This window comes from Sus scrofa, chromosome 1 (assembly GCF_054392235.1).
Source record: "Sus scrofa isolate SSC_HxYL_T2T_F1_AM1 chromosome 1, Sscrofa_HxYL_maternal_Yorkshire_Landrace_v2.0, whole genome shotgun sequence".
Lineage (NCBI taxonomy): Eukaryota > Metazoa > Chordata > Mammalia > Artiodactyla > Suidae > Sus > Sus scrofa.
The window spans coordinates 151,987,401-152,007,558 of record NC_139383.1 but is presented as its reverse complement, the minus strand read 5'-3'; the positions used below and the strand labels follow the sequence as shown (position 1 = coordinate 152,007,558).

The 20,158-nt window shown below is 72.1% G+C and overlaps 7 non-coding genes across 7 annotated transcripts; all 7 read left to right on the top strand.

Moving 5' to 3' along the window:
• The first annotated feature begins 1,431 nt into the window (after positions 1-1,431).
• LOC146406668 (small nucleolar RNA SNORD116) lies at positions 1,432-1,525 on the top strand. The gene has a single exon (XR_014833929.1). It is a non-coding gene; the product is annotated as a small nucleolar RNA SNORD116 (small nucleolar RNA).
• A 2,582-nt stretch (positions 1,526-4,107) lies between these two features.
• On the top strand, positions 4,108-4,201 carry LOC146406667 (small nucleolar RNA SNORD116). Its single transcript, XR_014833922.1, has one exon. It is a non-coding gene; the product is annotated as a small nucleolar RNA SNORD116 (small nucleolar RNA).
• A 2,582-nt stretch (positions 4,202-6,783) lies between these two features.
• Positions 6,784-6,877, top strand: LOC146406666 (small nucleolar RNA SNORD116). Its single transcript, XR_014833919.1, has one exon. It is a non-coding gene; the product is annotated as a small nucleolar RNA SNORD116 (small nucleolar RNA).
• A 2,605-nt stretch (positions 6,878-9,482) lies between these two features.
• On the top strand, positions 9,483-9,576 carry LOC146406665 (small nucleolar RNA SNORD116). Its single transcript, XR_014833914.1, has one exon. It is a non-coding gene; the product is annotated as a small nucleolar RNA SNORD116 (small nucleolar RNA).
• A 2,583-nt stretch (positions 9,577-12,159) lies between these two features.
• Positions 12,160-12,253, top strand: LOC146406664 (small nucleolar RNA SNORD116). Its single transcript, XR_014834442.1, has one exon. It is a non-coding gene; the product is annotated as a small nucleolar RNA SNORD116 (small nucleolar RNA).
• Positions 12,254-14,835: 2,582 nt separating this feature from the next.
• LOC146406663 (small nucleolar RNA SNORD116) lies at positions 14,836-14,929 on the top strand. Its single transcript, XR_014833911.1, has one exon. It is a non-coding gene; the product is annotated as a small nucleolar RNA SNORD116 (small nucleolar RNA).
• Positions 14,930-17,510: 2,581 nt separating this feature from the next.
• LOC146406662 (small nucleolar RNA SNORD116) lies at positions 17,511-17,604 on the top strand. Its single transcript, XR_014833910.1, has one exon. It is a non-coding gene; the product is annotated as a small nucleolar RNA SNORD116 (small nucleolar RNA).
• The last annotated feature ends 2,554 nt before the right edge of the window (positions 17,605-20,158 follow it).

The following is a 20,158-nucleotide window of genomic DNA, read 5'->3' as shown; positions in this document are numbered from 1 at the left end:
GCCCAGGGCCTGGTGCGTCTCCCGTGGAGACGCTGGTGCTGGAGGTAGGGAGGCCTGGGTGTGCATGGGTGTGCCACGCAAAGGAGAGGGTGCCATGGGGCCCGGCGGGCCTTCCGGTGCTGGCGCCGGGGCTGTGGCGTGTGCCTTGCGTGGGGCCCGAGCGCCCAACTGGTGGCAGGCTCCGGGCGCCCGGCGGCAGGCGGTCTGTGCGGGTTACGTTGTGTCCGGTGGACAGGCAGCCGCCATGGGGCACGGTTTGGGGCAGGCAGGCCTCCGGTGTCCCCAGAGTGCCCCGGGGAGACCTGCCTGGGAGACCCAGGCCCCCTGCCCCAAGGAGGCCTGGTGTGGCTGGCCTGGTGGGTGAAGGGCGAGCGACCCGAGCCCACAGCCTGGCGGCTGGGGTCGCCCCTCGCCATTGGCGGTCAGGGCGAGGTGCGGCCCTGCGGGGTCTTGCCCAGGCTCCAGGGCCCTTGGGGTCCCGGAGGGTCCAGCAGAAGGGTCTGTGTTTTGCCCGGGGTCCTGAGAGCGTGCTGGGGATAGCGGGGGTGGAGTGCAGGTGTGCCCATGGGCGCCCCGGGTCCAGGGCCCGCGGAGCCGCTCTCGGGGCGGAGACCTTGCCCCCAGGGGCACATCAGCGGTCCTGAGCTGAGGCTCCTGCAGAGCACTCTGGGCCGCGTGTGTCTCTCCCTGCGTGGGCAGGCAGTGTCGGTGGCCGGAGCGAGGGTGTTTTCCCATCGGGTGAGGGGGAGAGCCCCAGGGTGGGCCTTGGGGTGGAATCGGACTCGGGGTTGGGGTGGACTCTTAAGCTGGGAGGGGTGCGGGTGGGCAGGGCCTGAGGGAGCCTGAGGGAGGTGCGGTTCCTGGGGGAAGGGTGTGGCGCCCCAGCGAAGGGGCAGTGCTGGCCACTCCGTGTGGCGCTTTGGCTGCTGGCACCCAGTGAGAGGGGGGAGGCCAGGGACAGGTGGCAGCCAGGCTGCCCACAGGCCCTGGGCGGTGGGGGGCCCGGCCCCTGTGCCTTGGGCAGCCGGGCCCCTTGCTGAGGCGTGCTTGCGCGTGTCCGTTGTCGCCCTCACCCAGCTTCTGCGGCGGAGAAACGGAGGCCAGCGCGGGGAGCGGAAGCCGGAGCCTGTCGGGAGCGACCCCGGGAAGGCCAGTCCCTCCTGCCGGAGGGAGGCGTGTTGGCGTGCGGCCGGTGGCGGGATCGATGGCCACCTGGTAGGCGATGGTAAGCGGCAGTGGCCTGCGCCAAGGTAGCCCCCGGGGGGCGGTGTGTGGCGCCCGGACCCGCACCCTCTGCTCCCGGGGGTGGAGCTGACCTGCTTGCCCGCGGTTGGGCTCGGGAGGCTCCGGGACGCGTCCGGGAGGGAGCTGGCTGGCCGTCCCGGCGGTGGGGGCTGTGGCGGTGGCCGTCCCGCGGGTGTGCCCGTGCTCGGATCGATGATGACACCCACAAACGCATTCCTTGGAAAATCTGAACAAAATGAGTGAGAACTCACTACCGTCTCCTCATCGCAAACTGAGGTCCGGCACGTGGCTCCCACAGGGGCCGTCGGGGGAGGGTCCCGTTGCCTTGGCTCCCTTGGGTGCGTGCAGCCCTGGGGCGCAGGTGGGGGCAGGCAGGCCTCCGGTGGCCCCGGAGGGCCATGGGGAGAGGAGCCTTGGGGCTGGCCTCCTCGCGGTCAGCCCCGGGGCCCCGGCGCCCCGGTGCCCGGCGGGAAAGCCTTGGGAGTGGCAGGCCCAGTATGGGGTGGGCTGCCTGCGGTGTGCGTGAGCACCGCTGGGCTCTCAGGCCTGCGGCTGCCTCCGTGAGGCCTCTGCGGGGTCCTGCCCGCGGTGTCGGGCGCAGAGGCTGTCTGTAGGTTGCGGGTGAGCAGCGGGGGCCTTGGCCTCGGCGGGACTGCCGACCCAGGTTCTGGTGGGGAGAGAGGAGGCCGGCCGGGGGGCCTTGCCGAGATGGCCGTTTGGGCGGGGTGGATGCCTTTGCCTGCGTCTTCCCGGGGTCGGCGGGGCTGCCAGTGCCTGTCCCTCGCAGAGTCCCTGGGGGGCATCGGGAAGCCTGGAGCCCCTGCGGCAGTTCCCAGAGACATGGAGGCGGTGGGGCGCCAGGTGGCCCTGGGCGGTGCCGAGTCGGCCGCGGACTGGGGTCGAGAGAAGTGCGGGAGGGCCAGAGGTCCTGGGCCAGTGTGCGCACAGCACCGAGAGGGGGAGAGTTGGGTGCCCGGGGCGGCAGTGCCTTCAGGGCGGCCTGGGCTATGATGTGGGATATCCTCAGAGATTTGGGCGGCGCGTGGAAGGCAGGACGGAGGGGTCCCGGGCACGTGAATGGGCGCTGGGTGCCTGTGCCCTGGCCGGTCATGGGTGCCGGCGGGGCATAGAAGTGTGAGCCCGCGGCCAGCTCCCGGGGCCGCTAAGGTGTCCACACACGGGGCTGGGCGTTGAGGCCGTGCGGCGCCCCTGGCCTGGCTGAGGCCGTGTTCCCGGGGAGGGAGGACAGGGAGTTGCGCAGTGGGAGGCAGTGTGAGGTTGATACCCAGCAGAGCTAGCCACGCCTGCGGACTGGAGCCCAGCCGAGCTGGTGCCGGGCGGGAGCTGGTGGTAAGGAGGGAGTCTGCTGTGGAGGAAAGGGGGCAGGCGGCGGCGGAAGGGGCGTGAGTTTCGGTGCGAGGGTCCCGCTGGGCCCAGGGCCTGGTGCGTCTCCCGTGGAGACGCTGGTGCTGGAGGTAGGGAGGCCTGGGTGTGCATGGGTGTGCCACGCAAAGGAAAGGGTGCCATGGGGCCCGGCGGGCCTTCCGGTGCTGGCGCCGGGGCTGTGGCGTGTGCCTTGCGTGGGGCCCGAGCGCCCAACTGGTGGCAGGTTCCGGGCGCCCGGCGGCAGGCGGTCTGTGCGGGTTACGTTGTGTCCGGTGGACAGGCAGCCGCCATGGGGCGCGGTTTGGGGCAGGCAGGCCTCCAGTGTCCCCAGAGTGCCCCGGGGAGACCTGCCTGGGAGACCCAGGCTCCCTGCCCCAAGGCGGCCTGGTGTGGCGGGCCTGGAGGGTGAAGGGCGAGCGACCCGAGCCCACAGCCTGGCGGCTGGGGTCGCCCCTCGCCATTGGCGGTCAGGGCGAGGTGCGGCCCTGCGGGGTCTTGCCCAGGCTCCAGGGCCCTTGGGGTCCCGGAGGGTCCAGCAGAAGGGTCTGTGTTTTGCCCGGGGTCCTGAGAGCGTGCTGGGGATAGCGGGGGTGGAGTGCAGGTGTGCCCATGGGCGCCCCGGGTCCAGGGCCCGCGGAGCCGCTCTCGGGGCGGAGACCTTGCCCCCAGGGGCATGTCAGCGGTCCTGAGCTGAGGCTCCTGCAGAGCACTCTGGGCCGCGTGTGTCTCTGCCTGCGTGGGCAGGCAGTGTCGGTGGCCGGAGCGAGGGTGTTTTCCCATCGGGTGAGGGGGAGAGCCCCAGGGTGGGCCTTGGGGTGGAATCGGACTCGGGGTTGGGGTGGACTCTTAAGCTGGGAGGGGTGCGGGTGGGCAGGGCCTGAGGGAGCCTGAGGGAGGTGCGGTTCCTGGGGGAAGGGTGTGGCGCCCCAGCGAAGGGGCAGTGCTGGCCACTCCGTGTGGCGCTTTGGCTGCTGGCACCCAGTGAGAGGGGGGAGGCCAGGGACAGGTGGCAGCCAGGCTGCCCACAGGCCCTGGGCGGTGGGGGGCCCGGCCCCTGTGCCTTGGGCAGCCGGGCCCCTTGCTGAGGCGTGCTTGCGCGTGTCCGTTGTCGCCCTCACCCAGCTGCTGTGGCGGAGAAACGGAGGCCAGCGCGGGGAGCGGAAGCCGGAGCCTGTCGGGAGCGACGCCGGGAAGGCCAGTCCCTCCTGCCGGAGGGAGGCGTGTTGGCGTGCGGCCGGTGGCGGGATCGATGGCCACCTGGTAGGCGATGGTAAGCGGCAGTGGCCTGCGCCAAGGTAGCCCCCGGGGGGCGGTGTGTGGCGCCCGGACCCGCACCCTCTGCTCCCGGGGGTGGAGCTGACCTGCTTGCCCGCGGTTGGGCTCGGGAGGCTCCGGGACGCGTCCGGGAGGGAGCTGGCTGGCCGTCCCGGCGGTGGGGGCTGTGGCGGTGGCCGTCCCGCGGGTGTGCCCGTGCTCGGATCGATGATGACACCCACAAACGCATTCCTTGGAAAATCTGAACAAAATGAGTGAGAACTCACTACCGTCTCCTCATCGCAAACTGAGGTCCGGCACGTGGCTCCCACAGGGGCCGTCGGGGGAGGGTCCCGTTGCCTTGGCTCCCTTGGGTGCGTGCAGCCCTGGGGCGCAGGTGGGGGCAGGCAGGCCTCCGGTGGCCCCGGAGGGCCATGGGGAGAGGAGCCTTGGGGCTGGCCTCCTCGCGGTCAGCCCCGGGGCCCCGGCGCCCCGGTGCCCGGCGGGAAAGCCTTGGGAGTGGCAGGCCCAGTGTGGGGTGGGCTGCCTGCGGTGTGCGTGAGCACCGCTGGGCTCTCAGGCCTGCGGCTGCCTCCGTGAGGCCTCTGCGGGGTCCTGCCCGCGGTGTCGGGCGCAGAGGCTGTCTGTAGGTTGCGGGTGAGCAGCGGGGGCCTTGGCCTCGGCGGGACTGCCGACCCAGGTTCTGGTGGGGAGAGAGGAGGCCGGCCGGGGGGCCTTGCCGAGATGGCCGTTTGGGCGGGGTGGATGCCTTTGCCTGCGTCTTCCCGGGGTCGGCGGGGCTGCCAGTGCCTGTCCCTCGCAGAGTCCCTGGGGGGCATCGGGAAGCCTGGAGCCCCTGCGGCAGTTCCCAGAGACGTGGAGGCGGTGGGGCGCCAGGTGGCCCTGGGCGGTGCCGAGTCGGCCGCGGACTGGGGTCGAGAGAAGTGCGGGAGGGCCAGAGGTCCTGGGCCAGTGTGCGCACAGCACCGTGAGGGGGAGAGTTGGGTGCCCGGGGCGGCAGTGCCTTCAGGGCGGCCTGGGCTATGATGTGGGATATCCTCAGAGATTTGGGCGGCGCGTGGAAGGCAGGACAGAGGGGTCCCGGGCACGTGAATGGGCGCTGGGTGCCTGTGCCCTGGCCGGTCATGGGTGCCGGCGGGCCATAGATGTGTGAGCCCGCGGCCAGCTCCCGGGGCCGCTAAGGTGTCCACACACGGGGCTGGGCATTGAGGCCGTGCGGCGCCCCTGGCCTGGCTGAGGCCGTGTTCCCGGGGAGGGAGGACAGGGAGTTGCGCAGTGGGAGGCAGTGTGAGGTTGATACCCAGCAGAGCTAGCCACGCCTGCGGACTGGAGCCCAGCCGAGCTGGTGCCGGGCGGGAGCTGGTGGCAAGGAGGGAGTCTGCTGTGGAGGAAAGGGGGCAGGCGGCGGCGGAAGGGGCGTGAGTTTCGGTGCGAGGGTCCCGCTGGGCCCAGGGCCTGGTGCGTCTCCCGTGGAGACGCTGGTGCTGGAGGTAGGGAGGCCTGGGTGTGCATGGGTGTGCCACGCAAAGGAGAGGGTGCCATGGGGCCCGGCGGGCCTTCCGGTGCTGGCGGCGGGGCTGTGGCGTGTGCCTTGCGTGGGGCCCGAGCGCCCAACTGGTGGCAGGCTCCGGGCGCCCGGCGGCAGGCGGTCTGTGCGGGTTACGTTGTGTCCGGTGGACAGGCAGCCGCCATGGGGCGCGGTTTGGGGCAGGCAGGCCTCCGGTGTCCCCAGAGTGCCCCGGGGAGACCTGCCTGGGTGACCCAGGCCCCCTGCCCCAAGGGGGCCTGGTGTGGCGGGCCTGGAGGGTGAAGGGCGAGCGACCCGAGCCCACAGCCTGGCGGCAGGGGACGCCCCTGGCCATTGGCGGTCAGGGCGAGGTGCGGCCCTGCGGGGTCTCGCACAGGCTCCAGGGCCCTTGGGGTCCCGGAGGGTCCAGCAGAAGGGTCTGTGTTTTGCCCGGGGTCCTGAGAGCGTGCTGGGGATAGCGGGGGTGGAGTGCAGGTGTGCCCATGGGCGCCCCGGGTCCAGGGCCCGCGGAGCCGCTCTCGGGGCGGAGACCTTGCCCCCAGGGGCACGTCAGCGGTCCTGAGCTGAGGCTCCTGCAGAGCACTCTGGGCCGCGTGTGTCTCTCCCTGCGTGGGCAGGCAGGGTCGGTGGCCGGAGCGAGGGTGTTTTCCCATCGGGTGAGGGGGAGAGCCCCAGGGTGGGCCTTGGGGTGGAATCGGACTCGGGGTTGGGGTGGACTCTTAAGCTGGGAGGGGTGCGGGTGGGCAGGGCCTTAGGGAGCCTGAGGGAGGTGCGGTTCCTGGGGGAAGGGTGTGGCGCCCCAGCGAAGGGGCAGTGCTGGCCACTCCGTGTGGCGCTTTGGCTGCTGGCACCCAGTGAGAGGGGGGAGGCCAGGGACAGGTGGCAGCCAGGCTGCCCACAGGCCCTGGGCGGTGGGGGGCCCGGCCCCTGTGCCTTGGGCAGCTGGGCCCCTTGCTGAGGCGTGCTTGCGCGTGTCCGTTGTCGCCCTCACCCAGCTGCTGCGGCGGAGAAACGGAGGCCAGCGCGGGGAGCGGAAGCCGGAGCCTGTCGGGAGCGACCCCGGGAAGGCCAGTCCCTCCTGCCGGAGGGAGGCGTGTTGGCGTGCGGCCGGTGGCGGGATCGATGGCCACCTGGTAGGCGATGGTAAGCGGCAGTGGCCTGCGCCAAGGTAGCCCCCGGGGGGCGGTGTGTGGCGCCCGGACCCGCACCCTCTGCTCCCGGGGGTGGAGCTGACCTGCTTGCCCGCGGTTGGGCTCGGGAGGCTCCGGGACGCGTCCGGGAGGGAGCTGGCTGACCGTCCCGGCGGTGGGGGCTGTGGCGGTGGCCGTCCCGCGGGTGTGCCCGTGCTCGGATCGATGATGACACCCACAAACGCATTCCTTGGAAAATCTGAACAAAATGAGTGAGAACTCACTACCGTCTCCTCATCGCAAACTGAGGTCCGGCACGTGGCTCCCACAGGGGACGTCGGGGGAGGGTCCCGTTGCCTTGGCTCCCTTGGGTGCGTGCAGCCCTGGGGCGCAGGTGGGGGCAGGCAGGCCTCCGGTGGCCCCGGAGGGCCATGGGGAGGAAAGCCTTGGGGCTGGCCTCCTCGAGGGCAGCCCCGGGGCCCCGGGGCCCCGGTGCCCGGCGGGAAAGCCTTGGGAGTGGCAGGCCCAGTGTGGGGTGGGCTGCCTGCGGTGTGCGTGAGCGCCGCTGGGCTCTCAGGCCTGCGGCTGCCTCCGTGAGGACTCCGCGGGCCTTGTCGGGCGCAAAGGGTGTCTGTAGGTTTTGGGTGAGCAGCGGGGGCCTTGGCCTCGGCGGAACTGCCGACCCCGGTTCTGGTGGGGAGAGAGGAGGCCGGCCGGGGGGCCTTGCCGAGATGGCCGTTTGGGCGTGGTGGATGCCTTTGCCTGCGTCTTCCAGGGGTCGGCGGGGCTGCCAGTGCCTGTCCCTCGCAGAGTCCCTGGGGGGCATCGGGAAGCCTGGAGCCCCTGCGGCAGTTCCCAGAGACGTGGATGCAGTGGGGCGCCAGGTGGCCCTGGGCGGTGCCGAGTCGGCCGCGGACTGGGGTCGAGAGAAGTGCGGGAGGGCCAGAGGTCCTGGGCCAGTGTGCGCACAGCACCGTGAGGGGGAGAGTTGGGTGCCCGGGGCGGCAGTGCCTTCAGGGCGGCCTGGGCTATGATGTGGGATATCCTCAGAGATTTGGGCGGCGCATGGAAGGCAGGAAGGAGGGGTCCCGGGCACGTGAATGGGAGCTGGGTGCCTGTGCCCTGGCCGGTCATGGGTGCCGGCGGGGCAGAGAAGTGTGAGCCCGCGGCCAGCTCCCGGGGCCGCTAAGGTGTCCACACACGGGGCTGGGCATTGAGGCCGTGCGGCGCCCCTGCCCTGGCTGAGGCCGTGTTCCCGGGGAGGGAGGACAGGGAGTTGCGCAGTGGGAAGCAGTGTGAGGTTGATACCCAGCAGAGCTAGCCACACCTGCGGACTGGAGCCCAGCCGAGCTGGTGCCGGGCGGGAGCTGGTGGCAAGGAGGGAGTCTGCTGTGGAGGAAAGGGGGCAGGCGGCGGCGGAAGGGGCGTGAGTTTCGGTGCGAGGGTCCCGCTGGGCCCAGGGTCTAGTGCGTCTCCCGTGGAGATGCTGGTGCTGGAGTTAGGGAGGCCTGGGTGTGCATGGGTGTGGCACGCAAAGGAGAGGGTGCCATGGGGCCCGGCGGCCCTTCCGGTGATGGCGGCGGGGCTGTGGCGTGTGCCTTGCGTGGGGCCCGAGCGCCCAACTGGTGGCAGGCTCCGGGCGCCCGGCGGCAGGCGGTCTGGGCGGGTTGCGTTGTGTCCGGTGGACAGGCGGCAGCCGTGGGGCGGGGTTTGGGGCAGGCAGGCCTCCGGTGTCCCCAGAGTGCCCCGGGGAGACCTGCCTGAGGGACCCAGGTCCCGCGCGCCAGAGGGCCTGGTGTGGCGGGCCTGGAGGGTGAAGCGCGAGCGACCCGAGCCCACAGCCTGGCGGCAGGGGACGCCCCTGGCCATTGGCGGTCAGGGCGAGGTGCGGCCCTGCGGGGTCTTGCCCAGGCTCCAGGGCCCTTGGGGTCCCGGAGGGTCCAGCAGAAGGGTCTGTGTTTTGCCCGGGGTCCTGAGAGCGTCCTGGGGATAGCAGGGGTGGAGTGCAGGTGTGCCCATGGGCGCCCCGGGTCCAGGGCCCACGGAGCCGCTCTCGGGGCGGAGACCTTGCCCCCAGGGGCACGTCAGCGGTCCTGAGGTGAGGCTCCTGCAGAGCACTCTGGGCCGCGTGTGTCTCTCCCTGCGTGGGCAGGCAGTGTCGGTGGCCGGAGCGAGGGTGTTTTCCCATCGGGGTGAGAGGGAGAGCCCCAGGGTGGGCCTGGGGGCGGAATCGGACTCGGGGTTGGGGTGGACTCTTCTGAAGCTGGGAGGGGTGCGGGTGGGCAGGGCCTTAGGGAGCCTGAGGGAGGCGCGGTTCCTGGGGGAAGGGTGTGGCGAGGCGGCGGCAGCCCGTGTCGCGCTGTGGCGCCCCAGCGAAGGGGCAGTGCTGGCCACTCGTGTGGCCCTTTGGCTACTGGCACCCAGTGAGAGGGGGGAGGCCAGGGACAGGTGGCAGCCAGGCTGCCCACAGGCACTGGGCGGTGGGGGGCACGGCCCCTGTGCCTTGGGCAGCCGGGCCCCTTGCTGAGGCGTGCTTGTGCGTGTCCGTTGTCGCCCTCACCCAGCTGCTGCGGCGGAGAAACGGAGGCCAGCGCGGGGAGCGGAAGCCGGAGCCTGTCAGGAGCGACCCGGGGAAGGCCAGTCCCTCCTGCCGGAGGGAGGCGTGTTGGCGTGCGGCCGGTGGCGGGATCGATGGCCACCTGGTAGGCGATGGTAAGCGGCAGTGGCCTGCGCCAAGGTAGCCCCCGGGGGGCGGTGTGTGGCGCCCGGACCCGCACCCTCTGCTCCCGGGGGTGGAGCTGACCTGCTTGCCCGCGGTTGGGCTCGGGAGCCTGCGGGCCGCGGCCAGGAAGGAGCTGGCTGGCCGTCCCGGCGGTGGGGGCTGTGGCGGTGGCCGTCCCGCGGGTGTGCCCGTGCTCGGATCGATGATGACACCCACAAACGCATTCCTTGGAAAATCTGAACAAAATGAGTGAGAACTCACTACCGTCTCCTCATCGCAAACTGAGGTCCGGCACGTGGCTCCCACAGGGGCCTTCGGGGGAGGGTCCCGTTGCCTTGGCTCCCTTGGGTGCGTGCAGCCCTGGGGCGCAGGTGGGGGCAGGCAGGCCTCCGGTGGCCCCGGAGGGCCATGGGGAGAGGAGCCTTGGGGCTGGCCTCCTCGAGGGCAGCCCCGGGGCCCCGGGGCCCCGGTGCCCGGCGGGAAAGCCTTGGGAGTGGCAGGCCCAGTGTGGGGTGGGCTGCCTGCGGTGTGTGTGAGCACCGCTGGGCTCTCAGGCCTGCGGCTGCCTCCTTGAGGCCTCCGCGGGGTCCTGCCCGCGGTGTCGTGCGCAGAGGGTGTCTGTAGGTTGCGGGTGAGCAGCGGGGGCCTTGGCCTCGGCGGGACTGCCGACCCAGGTTCTGGTGGGGAGAGAGGAGGCCGGCCGGGGGGCCTTGCCGAGATGGCCGTTTGGGCGGGGTCGGACGCCTTGGCCTGGGCCTTCACGGGGTCGGCGGGGCTGCCAGTGCCTTTCCCTCGCAGAGTCCTTGGTGGTCATCGAGAACCCTGGAGCCCCTGCGGCATTTCCCAGAGAGGTGGAGGCGGTGGGGCGCCAGGTGGCCCTGGACGGTGCCGAGTCGGCCGCGAACTGGGGTCGAGAGAAGTGCAGGAGGGCCAGAGGTCCTGGGCCAGTGTGCGCAGAGCACCGTGAGGGGGAGTGTTGGGTGCCCGGGGCGGCAGTGCCTTCAGGGCGGCCTGGGCTATGATGTGGGATATCCTCAGAGATTTGGGCGGCGCGTGGAAGGCAGGACGGAGGGGTCCCGGGCACGTGAATGGGAGCTGGGTGCCTGTGCCCTGGCCGGTCATGGGTGCCGGCGGGGCAGAGAAGTGTGAGCCCTCGGCCAGCTCCCGGGGCCGCTAAGGTGTCCACACACGGGGCTGGGCATTGAGGCCGTGCGGCGCCCCTGCCCTGGCTGAGGCCGTGTTCCCGGGGAGGGAGGACAGGGAGTTGCGCAGTGGGAGGCAGTGTGAGGTTGATACCCAGCAGAGCTAGCCACGCCTGCGGACTGGAGCCCAGCCGAGCTGGTGCCGGGCGGGAGCTGGTGGCAAGGAGGGAGTCTGCTGTGGAGGAAAGGGGGCAGGCGGCGGCGGAAGGGGCGTGAGTTTCGGTGCGAGGGTCCCGCTGGGCCCAGGGCCTGGTGCGTCTCCCGTGGAGACGCTGGTGCTGGAGGTAGGGAGGCCTGGGTGTACATGGGTGTGCCACGCAAAGGAGAGGGTGCCATGGGGCCCGGCGGGCCTTCCGGTGCTGGTGCCGGGGCTGTGGCGTGTGCCTTGCGTGGGGCCCGAGCGCCCAACTGGTGGCAGGCTCCGGGCGCCTGGCGGCAGGCGGTCTGTGCGGGTTACGTTGTGTCCGGTGGACAGGCAGCCGCCATGGGGCACGGTTTGGGGCAGGCAGGCCTCCGGTGTCCCCAGAGTGCCCCGGGGAGACCTGCCTGGGAGACCCAGGCCCCCTGCCCCAAGGAGGCCTGGTGTGGCTGGCCTGGTGGGTGAAGGGCGAGCGACCCGAGCCCACAGCCTGGCGGCTGGGGTCGCCCCTCGCCATTGGCGGTCAGGGCGAGGTGCGGCCCTGCGGGGTCTTGCCCAGGCTCCAGGGCCCTTGGGGTCCCGGAGGGTCCAGCAGAAGGGTCTGTGTTTTGCCCGGGGTCCTGAGAGCGTGCTGGGGATAGCGGGGGTGGAGTGCAGGTGTGCCCATGGGCGCCCCGGGTCCAGGGCCCGCGGAGCCGCTCTCGGGGCAGAGACCTTGCCCCCAGGGGCACATCAGCGGTCCTGAGCTGAGGCTCCTGCAGAGCACTCTGGGCCGCGTGTGTCTCTGCCTGCGTGGGCAGGCAGTGTCGGTGGCCGGAGCGAGGGTGTTTTCCCATCGGGTGAGGGGGAGAGCCCCAGGGTGGGCCTTGGGGTGGAATCGGACTCGGGGTTGGGGTGGACTCTTAAGCTGGGAGGGGTGCGGGTGGGCAGGGCCTGAGGGAGCCTGAGGGAGGTGCGGTTCCTGGGGGAAGGGTGTGGCGCCCCAGCGAAGGGGCAGTGCTGGCCACTCCGTGTGGCGCTTTGGCTGCTGGCACCCAGTGAGAGGGGGGAGGCCAGGGACAGGTGGCAGCCAGGCTGCCCACAGGCCCTGGGCGGTGGGGGGCCCGGCCCCTGTGCCTTGGGCAGCCGGGCCCCTTGCTGAGGCGTGCTTGCGCGTGTCCGTTGTCGCCCTCACCCAGCTTCTGCGGCGGAGAAACGGAGGCCAGCGCGGGGAGCGGAAGCCGGAGCCTGTCGGGAGCGACCCCGGGAAGGCCAGTCCCTCCTGCCGGAGGGAGGCGTGTTGGCGTGCGGCCGGTGGCGGGATCGATGGCCACCTGGTAGGCGATGGTAAGCGGCAGTGGCCTGCGCCAAGGTAGCCCCCGGGGGGCGGTGTGTGGCGCCCGGACCCGCACCCTCTGCTCCCGGGGGTGGAGCTGACCTGCTTGCCCGCGGTTGGGCTCGGGAGGCTCCGGGCCGCGGCCAGGAGGGAGCTGGCTGGCCGTCCCGGCGGTGGGGGCTGTGGCGGTGGCCGTCCCGCGGGTGTGCCCGTGCTCGGATCGATGATGACACCCACAAACGCATTCCTTGGAAAATCTGAACAAAATGAGTGAGAACACACTACCGTCTCCTCATCGCAAACTGAGGTCCGGCACGTGGCTCCCACAGGGGCCGTCGGGGGAGGGTCCCGTTGCCTTGGCTCCCTTGGGTGCGTGCAGCCCTGGGGCGCAGGTGGGGGCAGGCAGGCCTCCGGTGGCCCCGGAGGGCCATGGGGAGAGGAGCCTTGGGGCTGGCCTCCTCGCGGTCAGCCCCGGGGCCCCGGCGCCCCGGTGCCCGGCGGGAAAGCCTTGGGAGTGGCAGGCCCAGTGTGGGGTGGGCTGCCTGCGGTGTGCGTGAGCACCGCTGGGCTCTCAGGCCTGCGGCTGCCTCAGTGAGGCCTCTGCGGGGTCCTGCCCGCGGTGTCGGGCGCAGAGGCTGTCTGTAGGTTGCGGGTGAGCAGCGGGGGCCTTGGCCTCGGCGGGACTGCCGACCCCGGTTCTGGTGGGGAGAGAGGAGGCCGGCCGGGGGGCCTTGCCGAGATGGCCGTTTGGGCGGGGTGGATGCCTTTGCCTGCGTCTTCCCGGGGTCGGCGGGGCTGCCAGTGCCTGTCCCTCGCAGAGTCCCTGGGGGGCATCGGGAAGCCTGGAGCCCCTGCGGCAGTTCCCAGAGACATGGAGGCGGTGGGGCGCCAGGTGGCCCTGGGCGGTGCCGAGTCGGCCGCGGACTGGGGTCGAGAGAAGTGCGGGAGGGCCAGAGGTCCTGGGCCAGTGTGCGCACAGCACCGAGAGGGGGAGAGTTGGGTGCCCGGGGCGGCAGTGCCTTCAGGGCGGCCTGGGCTATGATGTGGGATATCCTCAGAGATTTGGGCGGCGCGTGGAAGGCAGGACGGAGGGGTCCCGGGCACGTGAATGGGCGCTGGGTGCCTGTGCCCTGGCCGGTCATGGGTGCCGGCGGGGCATAGAAGTGTGAGCCCGCGGCCAGCTCCCGGGGCCGCTAAGGTGTCCACACACGGGGCTGGGCGTTGAGGCCGTGCGGCGCCCCTGGCCTGGCTGAGGCCGTGTTCCCGGGGAGGGAGGACAGGGAGTTGCGCAGTGGGAGGCAGTGTGAGGTTGATACCCAGCAGAGCTAGCCACGCCTGCGGACTGGAGCCCAGCCGAGCTGGTGCCGGGCGGGAGCTGGTGGTAAGGAGGGAGTCTGCTGTGGAGGAAAGGGGGCAGGCGGCGGCGGAAGGGGCGTGAGTTTCGGTGCGAGGGTCCCGCTGGGCCCAGGGCCTGGTGCGTCTCCCGTGGAGACGCTGGTGCTGGAGGTAGGGAGGCCTGGGTGTGCATGGGTGTGCCACGCAAAGGAAAGGGTGCCATGGGGCCCGGCGGGCCTTCCGGTGCTGGCGCCGGGGCTGTGGCGTGTGCCTTGCATGGGGCCCGAGCGCCCAACTGGTGGCAGGTTCCGGGCGCCCGGCGGCAGGCGGTCTGTGCGGGTTACGTTGTGTCCGGTGGACAGGCAGCCGCCATGGGGCGCGGTTTGGGGGAGGCAGGCCTCCAGTGTCCCCAGAGTGCCCCGGGGAGACCTGCCTGGGAGACCCAGGCTCCCTGCCCCAAGGCGGCCTGGTGTGGCGGGCCTGGAGGGTGAAGGGCGAGCGACCCGAGCCCACAGCCTGGCGGCTGGGGTCGCCCCTCGCCATTGGCGGTCAGGGCGAGGTGCGGCCCTGCGGGGTCTTGCCCAGGCTCCAGGGCCCTTGGGGTCCCGGAGGGTCCAGCAGAAGGGTCTGTGTTTTGCCCGGGGTCCTGAGAGCGTGCTGGGGATAGCGGGGGTGGAGTGCAGGTGTGCCCATGGGCGCCCCGGGTCCAGGGCCCGCGGAGCCGCTCTCGGGGCGGAGACCTTGCCCCCAGGGGCACGTCAGCGGTCCTGAGCTGAGGCTCCTGCAGAGCACTCTGGGCCGCGTGTGTCTCTGCCTGCGTGGGCAGGCAGTGTCGGTGGCCGGAGCGAGGGTGTTTTCCCATCGGGTGAGGGGGAGAGCCCCAGGGTGGGCCTGGGTGCGGAATCGGACTCGGGGTTGGGGTGGACTCTTAAGCTGGGAGGGGTGCGGGTGGGCAGGGCCTCAGGGAGCCTGAGGGAGGTGCGGTTCCTGGGGGAAGGGTGTGGCGCCCCAGCGAAGGGGCAGTGCTGGCCACTCCGTGTGGCGCTTTGGCTGCTGGCACCCAGTGAGAGGGGGGAGGCCAGGGACAGGTGGCAGCCAGGCTGCCCACAGGCCCTGGGCGGTGGGGGGCCCGGCCCCTGTGCCTTGGGCAGCCGGGCCCCTTGCTGAGGCGTGCTTGCGCGTGTCCGTTGTCGCCCTCACCCAGCTGCTGTGGCGGAGAAACGGAGGCCAGCGCGGGGAGCGGAAGCCGGAGCCTGTCGGGAGCGACCCCGGGAAGGCCAGTCCCTCCTGCCGGAGGGAGGCGTGTTGGCGTGCGGCCGGTGGCGGGATCGATGGCCACCTGGTAGGCGATGGTAAGCGGCAGTGGCCTGCGCCAAGGTAGCCCCCGGGGGGCGGTGTGTGGCGCCCGGACCCGCACCCTCTGCTCCCGGGGGTGGAGCTGACCTGCTTGCCCGCGGTTGGGCTCGGGAGCCTGCGGGCCGCGGCCAGGAGGGAGCTGGCTGGCCGTCCCGGCGGTGGGGGCTGTGGCGGTGGCCGTCCCGCGGGTGTGCCCGTGCTCGGATCGATGATGACACCCACAAACGCATTCCTTGGAAAATCTGAACAAAATGAGTGAGAACTCACTACCGTCTCCTCATCGCAAACTGAGGTCCGGCACGTGGCTCCCACAGGGGCCGTCGGGGGAGGGTCCCGTTGCCTTGGCTCCCTTGGGTGCGTGCAGCCCTGGGGCGCAGGTGGGGGCAGGCAGGCCTCCGGTGGCCCCGGAGGGCCATGGGGAGAGGAGCCTTGGGGCTGGCCTCCTCGCGGTCAGCCCCGGGGCCCCGGCGCCCCGGTGCCCGGCGGGAAAGCCTTGGGAGTGGCAGGCCCAGTGTGGGGTGGGCTGCCTGCGGTGTGCGTGAGCACCGCTGGGCTCTCAGGCCTGCGGCTGCCTCCGTGAGGCCTCTGCGGGGTCCTGCCCGCGGTGTCGGGCGCAGAGGCTGTCTGTAGGTTGCGGGTGAGCAGCGGGGGCCTTGGCCTCGGCGGGACTGCCGACCCAGGTTCTGGTGGGGAGAGAGGAGGCCGGCCGGGGGGCCTTGCCGAGATGGCCGTTTGGGCGGGGTGGATGCCTTTGCCTGCGTCTTCCCGGGGTCGGCGGGGCTGCCAGTGCCTGTCCCTCGCAGAGTCCCTGGGGGGCATCGGGAAGCCTGGAGCCCCTGCGGCAGTTCCCAGAGACGTGGAGGCGGTGGGGCGCCAGGTGGCCCTGGGCGGTGCCGAGTCGGCCGCGGACTGGGGTCGAGAGAAGTGCGGGAGGGCCAGAGGTCCTGGGCCAGTGTGCGCACAGCACCGTGAGGGGGAGAGTTGGGTGCCAGGGGCGGCAGTGCCTTCAGGGCGGCCTGGGCTATGATGTGGGATATCCTCAGAGATTTGGGCGGCGTGTGGAAGGCAGGACAGAGGGGTCCCAAGCACGTGAATGGGCGCTGGGTGCCTGTGCCCTGGCCGGTCATGGGTGCCGGCGGGCCATAGATGTGTGAGCCCGCGGCCAGCTCCCGGGGCCGCTAAGGTGTCCACACACGGGGCTGGGCGTTGAGACCGTGCGGCCCCCCTGGTCTGACTGAGGCCGTGTTCCCGGGGATTGAGGACAGGGAGTTGCGCATTGGGAGGCAGTGTGAGGTTGATACCCAGCAGAGCTAGCCATGCCTGCGGACTGGAGCCCAGCCGAGCTGGTGCCGGGCGGGAGCTGGTGGCAAGGAGGGAGTCTGCTGTGGAGGAAAGGGGGCAGGCGGCGGCGGAAGGGGCGTGAGTTTCGGTGCGAGGGTCCCGCTGGGCCCAGGGCCTGGTGCGTCTCCCGTGGAGACGCTGGTGCTGGAGGTAGGGAGGCCTGGGTGTGCATGGGTGTGCCACGCAAAGGAGAGGGTGCCATGGGGCCCGGCGGGCCTTCCGGTGCTGGCGCCGGGGCTGTGGCGTGTGCCTTGCGTGGGGCCCGAGCGCCCAACTGGTGGCAGGTTCCGGGCGCCCGGCGGCAGGCGGTCTGTGCGGGTTACGTTGTGTCCGGTGGACAGGCAGCCGCCATGGGGCGCGGTTTGGGGCAGGCAGGCCTCCGGTGTCCCCAGAGTGCCCCGGGGAGACCTGCCTGGGAGACCCAGGCCCCCTGCCCCAAGGAGGCCTGGTGTGGCTGGCCTGGAGGGTGAAGGGCGAGCGACCCGAGCCCACAGCCTGGCGGCTGGGGTCGCCCCTCGCCATTGGCGGTCAGGGCGAGGTGCGGCCCTGCGGGGTCTTGCCCAGGCTCCAGGGCCCTTGGGGTCCCGGAGGGTCCAGCAGAAGGGTCTGTGTTTTGCCCGGGGTCCTGAGAGCGTGCTGGGGATAGCGGGGGTGGAGTGCAGGTGTGCCCATGGGCGCCCCGGGTCCAGGGCCCGCGGAGCCGCTCTCGGGGCGGAGACCTTGCCCCCAGGGGCACGTCAGCGGTCCTGAGCTGAGGCTCCTGCAGAGCACTCTGGGCCGCGTGTGTCTCTGCCTGCGTGGGCAGGCAGTGTCGGTGGCCGGAGCGAGGGTGTTTTCCCATCGGGTGAGGGGGAGAGCCCCAGGGTGGGCCTTGGGGTGGAATCGGACTCGGGGTTGGGGTGGACTCTTAAGCTGGGAGGGGTGCGGGTGGGCAGGGCCTCAGGGAGCCTGAGGGAGGTGCGGTTCCTGGGGGAAGGGTGTGGCGCCCCAGCGAAGGGGCAGTGCTGGCCACTCGTGTGGCCCTTTGGCTGCTGGCACCCAGTGAGAGGGGGGAGGCCAGGGACAGGTGGCAGCCAGGCTGCCCACAGGCCCTGGGCGGTGGGGGGCCCGGCCCCTGTGCCTTGGGCAGCCGGGCCCCTTGCTGAGGCGTGCTTGCGCGTGTCCGTTGTCGCCCTCACCCAGCTGCTGCGGCGGAGAAACGGAGGCCAGCGCGGGGAGCAGAAGCCGGAGCCTGTCGGGAGCGACCCCGGGAAGGCCAGTCCCTCCTGCCGGAGGGAGACGTGTTGGCGTGCGGCCGGTGGCGGGATCGATGGCCACCTGGTAGGCGATGGTAAGCGGCAGTGGCCTGCGCCAAGGTAGCCCCCGGGGGGCGGTGTGTGGCGCCCGGACCCGCACCCTGAGCTCCCGGGGGTGGAGCTGTCCTGCTTGCCCGCGGTTGGGCTCGGGAGCCTGCGGGCCGCGGCCAGGAGGGAGCTGGCTGGCCGTCCCGGCGGTGGGGGCTGTGGCGGTGGCCGTCCCGCGGGTGTGCCCGTGCTCGGATCGATGATGACACCCACAAACGCATTCCTTGGAAAATCTGAACAAAATGAGTGAGAACTCACTACCGTCTCCTCATCGCAAACTGAGGTCCGGCACGTGGCTCCCACAGGGGCCGTCGGGGGAGGGTCCCGTTGCCTTGGCTCCCTTGGGTGCGTGCAGCCCTGGGGCGCAGGTGGGGGCAGGCAGGCCTCAGGTGGCCGCGGAGGGCCATGGGGAGAGGAGCCTTGGGGCTGGCCTCCTCGAGGGCAGCCCCGGGGCCCCGGGGCCCCGGTGCCCGGCGGGAAAGCCTTGGGAGTGGCAGGCCCAGTGTGGGGTGGGCTGCCTGCGGTGTGTGTGAGCGCCGCTGGGCTCTCAGGCCTGCGGCTGCCTCCGTGAGGCCTCCGCGGGGTCCTGCCCGCGGTGTCGGGCGCCGAGGCTGTCTGTAGGTTGCGGGTGAGCAGCGGGGGCCTTGGCCTCGGCGGGACTGCCGACCCAGGTTCTGGTGGGGAGAGAGGAGGCAGGCCGGGGGGCCTTGCCGAGATGGCCGTTTGGGCGGGGTCGGACGCCTTGGCCTGGGCCTTCACGGGGTCGGCGGGGCTGCCAGTGCCTTTCCCTCGCAGAGTCCTTGGTGGTCATCGAGAACCCTGGAGCCCCTGCGGCATTTCCCAGAGACGTGGAGGCGGTGGGGCGCCAGGTGGCCCTGGGCGGTGCCGAGTCGGCCGCGGACTGGGGTCGAGAGAAGTGCAGGAGGGCCAGAGGTCCTGGGCCAGTGTGCGCAGAGCACCGTGAGGGGGAGTGTTGGGTGCCCGGGGCGGCAGTGCCTTCAGGGCGGCCTGGGCTATGATGTGGGATATCCTCAGAGATTTGGGCGGCGCGTGGAAGGCAGGACGCAGGGGTCCCGGGCACGTGAATGGGAGCTGGGTGCCTGTGCCCTGGCCGGTCATGGGTGCCGGCGGGGCAGAGAAGTGTGAGCCCGCGGCCAGCTCCCGGGGCCGCTAAGGTGTCCACACACGAGGCTGGGCATTGAGGCCGTGCGGCGCCTCTGCCCTGGCTGAGGCCGTATTCCCGGGGAGGGAGGACAGGGAGTTGCGCAGTGGGAGGCTGTGTGATGTTGATACCCAGCAGAGCTAGCCACGCCTGCAGACTGGAGCCCAGCCGAGCTGGTGCCGGGCGGGAGCTGGTGGCAAGGAGGGAGTCTGCTGTGGAGGAAAGGGGGCAGGCGGCGGCGGAAGGGGCGTGAGTTTCGGTGCGAGGGTCCCGCTGGGCCCAGGGTCTAGTGCGTCTCCCGTGGAGATGCTGGTGCTGGAGTTAGGGAGGCCTGGGTGTGCATGGGTGTGGCACGCAAAGGAGAGGGTCCCATGGGGCCCGGCGGGCCTTCCGGTGCTGGCGGCGGGGCTGTGGCGTGTGCCTTGCGTGGGGCCCGAGCGCCCAACTGGTGGCAGGCTCCGGGCGCCCGGCGGCAGGCGGTCTGTGCGGGTTGCGTTGTGTCCGGTGGACAGGCGGCAGCCGTGGGGCGGGGTTTGGGGCAGGCAGGCCTCCGGTGTCCCCAGGGTGCCCCGGGGAGACCTGCCTGAGGGACCCAGGTCCCGCGCGCCAGGGGGCCTGGTGTGGCGGGCCTGGAGGGTGAAGGGCGAGCGACCCGAGCCCACAGCCTGGCGGCAGGGGACGCCCCTGGCCATTGGCGGTCAGGGCGAGGTGCGGCCCTGCGGGGTCTCGCCCAGGCTCCAGGGCCCTTGGGGTCCCGGAGGGTCCAGCAGAAGGGTCTGTGTTTTGCCCGGGGTCCTGAGAGCGTGCTGGGGATAGCAGGGGTGGAGTGCAGGTGTGCCCATGGGCGCCCCGGGTCCAGGGCCCGCGGAGCCGCTCTCGGGGCGGAGACCTTGCCCCCAGGGGCACGTCAGCGGTCCTGAGGTGAGGCTCCTGCAGAGCACTCTGGGCCGCGTGTGTCTCTCCCTGCGTGGGCAGGCAGTGTCGGTGGCCGGAGCGAGGGTGTTTTCCCATCGGGGTGAGAGGGAGAGCCCCAGGGTGGGCCTGGGGGCGGAATCGGACTCGGGGTTGGGGTGGACTCTTCTGAAGCTGGGAGGGGTGCGGGTGGGCAGGGCCTTAGGGAGCCTGAGGGAGGCGCGGTTCCTGGGGGAAGGGTGTGGCGAGGCGGCGGCAGCCCGTGTCGCGCTGTGGCGCCCCAGCGAAGGGGCAGTGCTGGCCACTCGTGTGGCCCTTTGGCTGCTGGCACCCAGTGAGAGGGGGGAGGCCAGGGACAGGTGGCAGCCAGGCTGCCCACAGGCCCTGGGCGGTGGGGGGCCCGGCCCCTGTGCCTTGGGCAGCCGGGCCCCTTGCTGAGGCGTGCTTGCGCGTGTCCGTTGTCGCCCTCACCCAGCTGCTGCGGCGGAGAGACGGAGGCCAGCGCGGGGAGCGGAAGCCGGAGCCTGTCGGGAGCGACCCCGGGAAGGCCAGTCCCTCCTGCCGGAGGGAGGCGTGTTGGCGTGCGGCCGGTGGCGGGATCGATGGCCACCTGGTAGGCGATGGTAAGCGGCAGTGGCCTGCGCCAAGGTAGCCCCCGGGGGGCGGTGTGTGGCGCCCGGACCCGCACCCTGAGCTCCCGGGGGTGGAGCTGTCCTGCTTGCCCGCGGTTGGGCTCGGGAGCCTGCGGGCCGCGGCCAGGAGGGAGC